This window comes from Myotis myotis, unplaced genomic scaffold, assembly GCF_014108235.1.
Source record: "Myotis myotis isolate mMyoMyo1 unplaced genomic scaffold, mMyoMyo1.p scaffold_m19_p_20, whole genome shotgun sequence".
NCBI classification, from domain to species: domain Eukaryota; kingdom Metazoa; phylum Chordata; class Mammalia; order Chiroptera; family Vespertilionidae; genus Myotis; species Myotis myotis.
Window position 1 is genome coordinate 22421012 of NW_023416325.1, and position 10744 is coordinate 22431755.

At 60.8% G+C, this 10744-nt stretch overlaps 1 protein-coding gene across 2 annotated transcripts in view; it reads right to left on the reverse strand.

Annotated features, from left to right (window-relative positions):
- Nucleotides 1–8076, reverse strand: part of FAM222A (family with sequence similarity 222 member A) — a 47488-nt gene extending 39412 nt beyond the window's left edge. Inside the window, exon 1 of one of the 2 annotated variants that reach the window (XM_036353988.1) lies at nt 7944–8076. The gene's annotated coding sequence lies outside the window, so the exon portion shown is untranslated. The remainder of the gene's footprint in view (nt 1–7943) is intronic. The other variant, XM_036353989.1, reaches the window with a different exon arrangement.
- Nucleotides 8077–10744: the final 2668 nt, after the last annotated feature.

Below are 10744 nucleotides of genomic sequence, written 5' to 3' on the forward strand. Positions count from 1 at the left end.
GTTCCAGGCGGAGGGGCCAGAACCCCTGGCCCAGGTGGCAGAGAGAATCTAGGGTGTGCCAAGAAGAGCTGCCAAGGGCTGGCTCCTTCCTCTCCCCGGGGAGTAGCCCTTCTGCCTCCTTGCAGCAGGTAGGGAGCTGGAGGCAGTTGTCGCCAGGGCCGGGGCCTCCCCTTTGCCGAGCCAATGGGCTCTCTGCGGTTGGGAGCCTTCTCAGAGGGGCCGCGCCCTTCCACTGGTCCTGGCCTCCAAAGGTCAGCCTGCCACCCCGGACGCGTGCTTGTTTGGGTTCACAATATACATCATTTGCCTTTGGGAAATCCTGAGGTCGCTAATAATTGTTCCCCCATGAAAAGAAATCGGGCCCCGAGCCTCCTTCCCCTACCCCCCCCCCCCCCCCCGCCCTCCAAGCTGGGAAAGAAAGTCATAAAAATAGCTTGTTATCTCACCTACTGAGGCTCCGACTGGATGTTCCTGCTAATTGGGGATAACATCCTTGTCTTGTTCTCTCAGAAGCTAAATCAAGAAAGCGCCACTGCTACGAACTAATTATATCTCCGCTGCAGCCTGCAGCTTGTCTCTCCCTTTATTGAGTTAAAAAATGGTCATGAACCTTCATCTTTTATCCCCCAAAGCGCTGGGTCCAGGCTGCCTGCCAGGCGTGGCAGCACCTCGGGGGCACTTCTTAGAAAGTCTAGGAGGGTCTGGGGGGCAGGCAGCAGGGACGGGAGTGCTGGGAGGGAAGCCCCTGACCCGGGCTCCCTTCTCCAGCCCCAACCCCCAACCCGACGTTCAACTTTTCCTAGAAAGAGGGACGCTGGCCTCTCCTCGCAGCTGAGCCCACGGAGGTCAGGAGCATTTCAGTGCAGCAAGCATTAATTTATTCACTCAACAAACATCTCCTGGATGCCCACCTACTGTGTGCCAGGCACGGTTCTGGGCTAAAGCTTCCAGCTGACCTTGCCCTGCGTTGATGGAGACATTGAATAAATACCCTTAGACAGACTGGGTCGTTCACCTGCTCACAGAGCTGCCAGTTCCCTACTACAGAGGGGCGAGTCCAAACGCCGAGACCAGCCCTGGCTCCCTCCCTCCCTTTCTCTCCACGTGCTGTCCACATCCAGCCACAACTACTCCCTCCGCCTAAACACTCTTGCCTGCCTCTGAGCTGCTCCTCATGCTGTTCCCTCCACCTCGTAGGTCCCTCTATTTTCCCAGAAGGCCCAGCTCTGCCTGCCCGAAGCCAGCCAGCCTTTAATGAAACCTTCTCCAGAGAGGCTGCCCCGTCTGCCATGCTCAGCCCTGCTCCAGGCTGTGGAGCTGGAGACCTGGGTGTGCATGCCAGCTCAGCCACTCAGCAAGGGCATGACTACTCTTCTGGGCCACGCTGACCTCGGCGTCCTCATCTCTAAAATGGGGTGAGGGTTCCTCCTGGAGGGCTGACGGGTGCCGCAGGTGCTCTGCAGAACGACAAAGGAGAGGGTGGCCACGGCGGACCTTGCTCTCAGGAGGAGCTCAAGCAACGCTGTTACTATCATTCGGACGGACAGCACCCGGAATCTGCCCAGAGCACGCACACCGAGCAGGAGCTGGCTGCATGCAGGGGACTCAGGGCTCTGGGAGATGAAGCAAGGTGACGGGTTGCTCTCCCTCCACAGCTCTTGTGGCTGAAGGACCAACCATATCCTCAGAGAAGACCCTCCAGTACCCCTCGCTCTGGTGCCCTGGCCTCTAAGCCACAGGAGAAGGGCCAGGGGCAACCTGAGCTCTTCCAGGCCAGGCAGGCAAGCGGGCTTCAGCTCCTAGATGTGTGCTGCCTGCCCAGAGCCCTGGAAAGAACCCTGCTGATTGATTCATGCTGCCTGCCCAGAGCCCTGGACAGAAGCCAAGGTCAGGGGAAGGACTCAGCAGGGGAAGAGGGCAGCAATTGATTGGAGATGTCTGCCAAGGGCACAGCAGTGTAAAGCAAGCCAGGCCTGCCACGGCTTTGCCATCCTTGACATTTTAGAGGACGCAGCTGAGGCCTGGCTGGCGTGGGGGATGACCTACTCAAGGTCGTGTAGCTCATAAAGGCAACAGCTGGCCCAGAAGTGGATCCTCTCAGCCACTGTTCAAGGATTCTGAGTGGCAGCCCACCCAGCCCAGCGCCCTCACAGGCAGAGGATAGGCAAAGGCTTGAGTGGGTAAGAAAGGGGATTCTGCTGACCTGCCACGTGGCCCCAAGCTGTCGCTTCACCTCACGGAGCCTCAATTTCTTCATTTGTACAGCAGGCAGGAAAACACCCTTCCCCAAACCACGTAAGGATGAAACGAGAGAACAGAATGCCAAAGCGAGAGGTCAGCCTTGCACAGAGCAGATGTCACCAGTGTCCTGTGATTTCCAATAATAGGCACAGGTGTTTAGACAGAAGCCCCAAAGCCTACAATTGAAAATGCCTCCACCTCCGGAGAGCCCTCCCTGGCTCCCTCAGTGGGAAGTAATAACTCTCACCTCTGGTTTCCTAGCATCCTCTGAGATTGGGCCCCACAGGGCCGTATCTGCTGTGCCCCAGCTCCTGGCACAGGGCCTGCAGACTGTGAATTCCTGTGTTGTGGTGACGGACTCACTGTACTGTGATGATGTGTTGGAGGCCTTACCAGCTTTCAAGGCAACTGGGCTTATTCATCTCTGCATCCCCGGCACCTGGCAGGGAGTCTGGCACGAAGCACTGAATCTCTCTGAATGATCGGATGAATAAAGAGCAAAAATAGCAGTTCCTGTTTACTGCCCACTTGCTCTCCCTCACTGCCAAGCCTCGCAGCTGCCCTCCAAAGCCGACCCCTGGCTCATCTGACAGATAATGAGGCTGAGGTTACTCAGATGCTCGGGGGAGGGCCAAGCCCCAAAGTTGGGCCTGGCGACTGAATTCGGCCGGGAGGCCCTGCTACCTCTGCCTCCCCGGGGCCACGCTCAGACCTGGACCCTGTGGGGCAGCTGACCCTGCCTCGGCAGCAAATCGGTGGAGCAGACAGCTGGCGGCTGGACCTCCCTCCTCCTCCAAGGCAGGCCCCTTCCCCACAGACTCTGGGTCATTAAGTTTTGCATCATCAAGTCCCCATCCCCAGGCGCCTGTTCACAGCCAGCCTCGGCCTCCCCCCTGACCTCGCAGGCCTTTGTCCCCCTTTGTCCCCCGTGCCCTCAGCACAATGGCAGGGGCTCCCAGGGCCCCAAGCAGCTGCTGTGGCTGGGATGCCGATTTGCTGTGGGGCCAGGAGGACTGGCTGGGGCCCGAGCCCTGCCCACCCCGCTCTGAAGGGCCCACCCGAGCGGCCCACACACTAACGCATTGCACCCACAAGCCTGTGAGAAAACTTGCCTGACTCCCTTGAACAGGCGAGGAAAGTGAGGCCCAGCGAGGTAAAGTGACTTGTCTGAAGGCCTAGAGCCGTGTTCCACCTCCATCCCGCTCCAGCCCCTGCACACCATTTACCTCCACCCTCTTGTAAGCTTCCCTGCTCTTCCTGGTCATGCCCCTTGGTTCTCAAACTCCCTCTGCCAGTAACATCCCCATTCACTGCATGCCGGGCAGATCACCCAGTCTTTGGGTCCAGAGCGAACACCCCCCTGTCAGGAAGCCCTCCGTGACCAGCTGTACCCTCCCCTCCCTGCCCCCCCGCCCCGCCCCTCCAGCCCTGCTCGGGCTCTGCCATAAGGTGAGTTAGCTGCAGCCGCATCTTACTCCCCGTGGAGTCTGTTTCCTTAGCGCTTTGCCACCCAGAGCGTGGCCAGCAGGGTGCCCTAGCCCAGGCTGATGACAGGTGTTTACAGAATGGAACTATGAGGGGGTGCTGGAACCCCAGTTCTGCCCACCAATAGACCTCATACTCCCCCACTCTCTGGCTGTGTGATCTTGGGCGATGACATAATTCCTCTGTGCCCTGCTTCCTCCCCGGGGGAACACCAGCATTTCTTGGGGCTACGATATGAACTCTGGGAGGTACCCGGCAGGTGACCTCTGCCCGGGAATGATCACCATTAGTTCTGTCTACGCCCCACTCCAGCGGCGACACAGGAATGTGGGGGTCAGAAAGACGCCGCTTCCAGCCTCAGCGGGTGTGTGACTCTGGGCAGGTGGCTCACTTCCCAGCGCCTCTACTTCCCCATCTCTGAAATGGCCCTAACGTCGCCAACAGGAATGCAACGCCCCTCCCCACACAGCCTTTTGTTCCAGGCACGAAGTAGGCACTCAGATATTTCTAAACTAATGGGCCAATGGTCCAGGTCGAAGAAACCCAGCCACCTTCCAGCTCCCCCTCCCCCACCCCTACCACCCAGCCTCCAGCAGCCCCCTCCCCACCCAGTGCGGACTAAAATAGTCATTAGGCAGATTTCAAAAGATGTCAGCAGCTTATAATTACAGTCGACATCCTTCTGAGATAAAAGTGATTACCTTGGATGCAAATCACTTAGCAACCAATCAGGGCGGTGGGCGGCGCCCGCGGAGGTGACCGCGCTGGCCCTCCTCCCGCAGCCCGCAGCCCGCCCCGCACAGGCAGAGGCACGGCGGAGGCAGGGAACGCGCACAATAGCTCTTGACACGCAAATGGGTTAACACAATAAAGGCGGCTCCGGCCGCCCCGGGGAGAGCGGCGATTCCCGGCCGGGAGGTGACAGAGCGGCCCTTTTGTGCGCGCCTCCTCCTCACCCCGCCCCAGCCCAGACGAATCGCCGCCGACTGAATTACGGTTCATGAATATGAGCTGCTCCGCTGGCTTCCTCCGGTTGGTGAGGGACTGGAAGGTGGAGGGGGCACGAAGGAGGCTGGGAGGGGCGCCCTGGCCAGGCCCCAGCAGCTCAGATGGGGAGCCACATATGTGGGGTGCCCCGGGTAGGTGGTGGGAGACCCAGCAGAGGCAACGGGAAGGGTGGGAGTTCTGGACCTGCCCTGCGGTCTTTGATGTTTGGCACCAAGTGGGACTGGGAAAGCCTTTCAAAGGCCCCATTCTGAGGTTGAGGCTAACAGTGGCCACATGTGGAGAATGTGCATTTATGGAGTGCTTACTGTATGCCACCACCTGTGCTGAACCCTCACTGGATGGCTCAGAGGGACAGCGGATGGTGAGCTTAGGTGGGATTAGGTAGTGATAAGGCTTACGGAGGGCGGACAGTTAACCTTGAGAAAGAGGCTGCCAGAGAGCAGAGAAGGCCCTCCACGCCTGACTGGAAGGAGGCGCAGGGATGTCTGACAAGGGAGCCCTAACTGGATCCTCTCCCCTGTTAAACCTCTCCATCCGGCTAAGCCTCCAGGACACAGACACCCAGGGCCCCCCCTCAACCTCAGTCAGCACACCCCTGGAATCACAGGCTGGCTACATGGCCACACCCACTGCCCAGAACACTTCTCCATTCCTCTGCCTGGCGGAACCCCATTTGTCCTTTCTGAGAGTCACATGGCTCCCCTCCCACCCGGCCGTTCCCCACCCTCAGGCTGGGTCAGGAAGCCATAGCTACCAAAGATGCTCTTGCCCCATCTATATCCTTGCCTTCCCACCAGCTGGGTGCCTCCAAGAGGGTCCCTGGGATGGCTGGGGGCAGCCTCACACCCCACCCAGGGAAGCTCAAGGGCAGATGACCAGGAGCCGAGGGCCAGCTCTCTCATCCCTGCCTGGCAGGCAGGTTTCATGCCATACCTTCCTTCCTCCAGTGCTGGGAAAAGGTGCCAGGGGTGAGGGGAGCAGGCTGCCCACAAGGCCAGGGCAGAAGTAGCTACTCTACTCAACCTGTCCTGTAGGTAATGGGGAAGCAGGATCCCAACCTGGGCTTCCGTGTGGCAAGACATCTGGGTGAGGCCAGACTTCCTCTAGGGCCAGTAACCCCCGAGTCTTGTAGGGACCCTGTCCAACAAGTGGGGTGCCTCCCCTCCACCCATGGAAGAGGGTGAGAGGACCTGGGACTCTTAAGTCAGCACAACTGAGAGCTGAACCTCTGAGGTTGTCTGGCTGAGCACCTGTAGCTCATCACTTCCTCTCGCGGAGGCTCGGTTTCTCGTCTGTATAATGGGCCACAGCACATGAGTCACTGCGATCCTATAAAATGCCTGGCACGTGGGAAGGTGCTGGGTAAGCTGGCACTCCCTCCTGCGTCGCCTGGTGCTATTGCCAAGCCCAGGGAAGCGAACAGAAGGAATCGCCCGATTCTGACAGCCGTCCCCTCGGCCTTGGCTGAGGGAATGTAAACACTCCGTGGAGGACCTCCAACTGCCTGTGTCTGTGGCGCTCTGGCGCACTCCGAGTTTGTTTCTAAACTGGGAAGCTTCGCGAGGCAGCACAAACAGCCCTCTGCCCCCTCTCCCACCTCCCCCCCATCTGCTGCTGCTCCTCTGTCCTTGGAAGCCTGTGTTTAACACACCATTGCAGCTGGAAAATCCTCTCTCCGCAAAGCCCCAAAAGCAGCTCCGCTGATATTTATTGACCTGTTCATCTAGCTAGACCGCGGGTAGGAGACCAGAAATAAATGCTTGCTGCATAGCGACGGGGCCTGGCTTCTGTAATGACCTCACATACACTCCCCTCGGCTCTCACCCCACCCCACCCCACGCCACGGAAGCAATGGCAGTTCTCTAACCTTTTCCTAGAAATGTGATCACAGCAGTTTCACCCACTTCCGACACTGGCAGTGACTGCTGGGAGGGGCTGAGAGGAATCAGGAGCAGCAGGATGCTGCCTGGGGCTCTGCACAAGAACAGGGCCTGTGCTGGGGGGGTGGAGGGGAGGGCTGGGGCCTGACCCCCATCGTAGCTGGCCCCTTGGCAGAGACGTGCTTTCTTCAGACCTTGGCACTGATGGGCCTCATGTGCCCTCCATTCACTTAATGAGCACCACATGGAGCTTGTCAAAATCATCCTCCACACGGAAGGCGTGGGGCAGTCGGGAGTTTAAGCCTGGCCAGGCCCTCATCTTGGCAGTGAACAGCGGGGGACCCCCTGGACCGGAGGAGCAGCGAGCAGCAGCTCCTGGCACCTTCCCCAGCTGGCGATGGGGCACCTGTGTCTTCCTGCCCAGATCAGCCCTTTGTGAGGCAGGGGGCCCACAGCTCTCGGGGGACCGGGACCGTCAGCCTGCTGGCGAGGGTGGGTTCGGGGGGGGGGGGGCTCTGGAACCTCTTTTTTGAAAGCAGAAAGTTGCTGTTTGGGAGTCCTAAGCCCCAGGCTCTGTCAGGCTCTGCGACCAACGCTGGACACCTGTCCTTGGGGGGAGCAGCATCACCAGAGACAGCTGGTGCTGCCCCCCTCCTCCCCAGGGCACCGGGGATTTAGGTCAGAGGACTGCAGAGGGTGGGGAGTCTGCCTGGGCCCTGGTTACCACGACCCGCCCCTCGGGCCTTGGGTCAAGACAAGTCATGTGGCCACCGTCACCCCAATGACGTCAGGGGCCTGGTAGTGACGTCACACCACGGGTGCACTGAGCACCCGTGTACCTGTGAATTTTTTGTAGGAATACCGGCCATAAGGGGACCCTGTCACAGTCTACACTCAGCGTCATCCTCAAAAGCAGCCGCCAGCATGTAAGGGAGGCTCCACGTGCCCTTCTGAGCGGATGCCCCTGAAGATTGAGGCTATCTGGGAGAACCCCAAGCTGTCCCCTCCTCGTGCCCCCTCCTCCAACACTCCAAAGCGCGACAGTTCCCCGGGAACCCCGGGAATGTTCGGAAGACAGAGCGCTACCCCTGCTACTTCTGCTGTTGGCTTTAGGGGCGGGGTGACCTCTGGCGGACGCCCACCCGGCCCAGGGCCCAGCAGAGTCCGCCCAACGGGTCCCCAACCTCCACTCGGGCGGCTGGCGAGTCCAGACAAGTTGTGTGAGGTCAGGAGGCACCGCGGCTTCAGGATCTCCGAGAGTCCGAGGCCCTTTATTTCCAGCCCGGGCGGCCCCTAGTCCAACCCGCAGACCCGCCTCGCGGAACTCACCGGATCGGCCAGGTCTCAGCGGCGACTCTCCGCTCGCGGGGTGACAGCCATGCAGAGGAGACAGAAACGGCCGAGAGGGCCCCCGTGGGGCCGATGCTCTCTCCGGGTGGACGGGGATGCGGTCGGCGAGGCCGAAACACGCGCCGCCCGCGCCTTCCGAAGTCGAAGTCGGAGGTGGAGGGTGTCTCCGCTCAGCGGGGGTCGCGCCCGCCCGGGACCCGGGCCGCGGGGGCGCTCAGGCGGCGCATCTTGGCCGCGGCCGGTGCTCACCGCGTCCCGCGGGCGGCGCTGCGCCTCCCCTCCGGGTCGCGCTCAGGGCGGCAGCTCAGCCCGCGCCGCTCCCCGGGGCGCCCCCTCTGCCCGCGCCTGGAGCCCGGCGGCCGCGGCCCCTCTCGCCGGCCCCAGCTGCAGCCTGTCTTTGTTGCTTCCTCTTGCTCGACCGCCCGCCCGCGGCTCGTAGCCCCCAGATTCGCCCGGAGCCGGGGGAGTCTTCTCCTTGGGGGTTGCACGCACCTGCAGCGGTCCGGGCGCCTCGCCGGGCATGCACCAGCCTCCGCAGGTTGCAAAGAGCGGCGGCGAGAAGGCACCGGCCCCTCCTCCTCCTGCTCCGAGCCCCGGTGTGGGGGGAGGGGAAGCCGGCGAGCCGCGGCAGCCGAGGCGGCGGCAGCGGGCGGCGGAGGCTCGGATGCAGTCCAGGGGCCTCGGCGCCTAGAAATCACTGGTCCGGGTGGAGCAGGGAGTGCGAGGGGCCGGCCCGAAGGACGGTGCACCGAGACTGCGAGCTCGCGAGGTGCAGCAGGGCGGCGCGCACCGGGCTCTCACGCGCCCGTGGCCCCGGGCGGCGCGCGGGGGCTCCCGGGACCTCAGCCTCGCGCCGCCTGGCGCGCGCCGGCGTCTCGCCCGCTTCAGGTCCGCGTGCCGTGCGCTTCGGCCCCGCAGGCGGCGGCCCGGCTCTTCGCCCTCCTCGGCTGTGAGCGCAGCCTCTTCGCGGAGCTGCCGGCCCGGCCGCCCTGCCGCTGCTCCGCTCCGGCCCGACTGACAGGCGCGAGCGCCCGCAGCAGCCGCGGCGTCTCGCTCCCCGCCCGCCCTCCGCGGTCAGGCCCAATCAGGGGCAGCCGGGAGGCGGTTACCAGGGTGACGCGGCTCCGCGTCCTGCGGGGGGCGTGGCCGAGGGGCCGCCACGCGCGCTTTTCGCGGCAAAATTCAAAGGCCGGCAGGGTGGCTCTCCAGCCTCCTCCCCAAAGTTGGGGCGAGGCGGGGCCAACCTCGAAAGGACTGCAACTCCCAGTATGCAGCGCGCAGGCACCGGGCGGAGGGGTCCCAACTGGGGGTGCAGGGCATGTTGGTACTTGCAGTCCCTTTGTCGGGCACAGGGGAGGGGGTGGGAGGGGAGCGAGGGCCTGGCCGGTGTCATTATTGAGCACACATTTGGTAGCTATTTGTTAAAAATAATGAAAACAATAAAAGAAGCTAACACATGTAACAAAGTACTTTACCTAATCTTCACACACAACCCTGTGAGCTAGGTATTGTCATCACCCCCATTTCACCAACGAGAAAACGGATATGGTAGGTATTAGTATTATACTCCCCACTTACAGAGGAGATTGAGGTAAGAGATGTGACGGGACACTGTCTGGAGTGCCTTGCCCCAGGGCACAGTTTCGTCAGTGATGGAGTTTTGGTAGCACATTTGAGATCTCTGGAGCACTAACCATATAACCAGACACCATAGCGAGCTCCTTCCAAACTCTATCTCATGGAATCCTCACCACATCCATGGGCGGCAGGCACTGCCCCACTTAACAGATGGGGAAAATGAGGCACAGTACAACCTGGGTTCCAAATTGTGCATCCATCAAACTATACGGAACCTTGCTTTTTGCTTTCTAAGCAGCTTCATAGGTTCTCATTTGTTCTACCTGAGAGCCCATGACTGCCTCATTTAACAGTCCCATTTAACAGCTGGCAAAAGTGAGTCCTGGGAGGAACAGTTCCCTCAGTTGCCATGTGTCCATCACACAGCGAGTTGGGGAGCCAGCTTTCCAGGAACGACCTCAGGATCCCTACAGAAATGTAAAGCAGGAGCCAGAACTCTCCCACCGCCCTCAGACCATGTCCATGTGACCCCCCTAGAATCCCACAGAACCTGGGTGAGTTCCAGCTCTGCCTTTGCTAGCTGTTGGCCTTTAACATTTGTTTTCATGACTCTGTGCCTCAGTCTCTTGTCACTATATCCTAATTCCTACTTTACAGGGTTGTTATGAGGGTAAAGTGAGTTACTGGGCGGAAAGGACTCAGAACACAGTAAGTGCTCAATAAATGCCGATTGTGGTTATCAAGACGTGAGGGCTTTGGAGGCCCTGCGGAATGCACTGTGCGGGATGAGCTGATTATAGTCGGCCCTGGCCTACTTCAGGAGCCCAACCACCCCTACCCAGAACCTGGGAGAGGCACCTGCCGGGGAGCTCAGGGCCGGCCCAAGTAGGCCACCTACTGCCTTATCTAGGACAGGAGCTGGCCCTGTTTCAGGCTGCTGAGCAGCTCACATGCTGGCTGCCTTCTCCTCTTTAGTTATCTCCGAAGCCCCACCCACCCCACCCCCTGGGAGTTGGGGCGGGGGTGGTGATTTACCTGGGAATGTGATACGGGGCCAGCTGCTTCCACTCCGGGGCCCTCCGCCTGAACTGGCAGTGACGTTGGGGCACGTTGCCTGGGCAACGTTCTGGGTGGACTGGGGTGTGGACAGGTGGGGAGAATGTATGGCACACCCAAGCCAGGTGCAGGGCGAGGGACCATGA